This window comes from Echinops telfairi, unplaced genomic scaffold (assembly GCF_000313985.2).
Source record: "Echinops telfairi isolate 266 unplaced genomic scaffold, ASM31398v2 ScPeMD7_7469;HRSCAF=8507_1, whole genome shotgun sequence".
Classification (NCBI taxonomy): Eukaryota; Metazoa; Chordata; class Mammalia; order Afrosoricida; family Tenrecidae; genus Echinops; species Echinops telfairi.
The window spans coordinates 17,930,518-17,931,308 of record NW_022111373.1 but is presented as its reverse complement, the minus strand read 5'-3'; the positions used below and the strand labels follow the sequence as shown (position 1 = coordinate 17,931,308).

The following is a 791-nucleotide window of genomic DNA, read 5'->3' as shown; positions in this document are numbered from 1 at the left end:
CCTCCCTGAAAATAAGGCCCCCCGAAGCTGCTGTAACTCTGGACTCTGGACTGTAGCGGCGGACGCCGGTGCGCGGATCACTGTTGGCCACAGCGCAGCTGGAGCAGACAGGAAGTGTGAGGTCTCTTTTAATAAAACAATAAATGTTTACCGTATTCTTCTTCATGGAAAAATATGACATCCCCTGGAAATAAGACCTAGCGCGTCTTTGGGAGCAAAAATTAATATAAGACACTGTCTTATTTTCGGGGAAATGGGGAAATACCCACAAAGATAGCCCAATTCTAAAAGAGGGAAAGCAACAAATGCTGGAGGGGATGTGTCGAGATAGGAACTCTTATTCACTGCAGGTAGTCTGGTAGATATGTACACTCGCTGTGGAAAGTGATTTGGTGTTACCTAAAACAGATGGAAATCAGGCTACTATATGATCCGACAATTCCACTAGTGGGAATATACCCAGAAGAAATAAGAAACAGACCACGACCACACATTTGCTCTCAATATTCGTCACTGTGCAGTTCACAATTGTAAAAAATGGGAAACAGCCTAAGTTTCCATGAATAGATGAATGCTTAAAGAAACTCTGGTACAAACACCGAATGGAATGCTGCACATCCCTAAACAACAGTTTAGGGAATGAGATGAAGCACTTCATCTCGTGGAACAAATTGGACGTTATTATGCCGAGTGAAGTTAGCCAAGCACTAAAGGTCAAGTACATGAGTCCACTGAGGTAAGTTCAAACAGCAGAATGGTCACAAGGGGAAACACATACAACACATAATCCC

The 791-nt window shown here is 43.4% G+C and overlaps 1 pseudogene; it reads left to right on the top strand.

Annotated features, from left to right (window-relative positions):
• The first annotated feature begins 602 nt into the window (after positions 1-602).
• LOC101646514 overlaps positions 603-791 on the top strand; it is a 24,975-nt pseudogene continuing 24,786 nt past the window's right edge.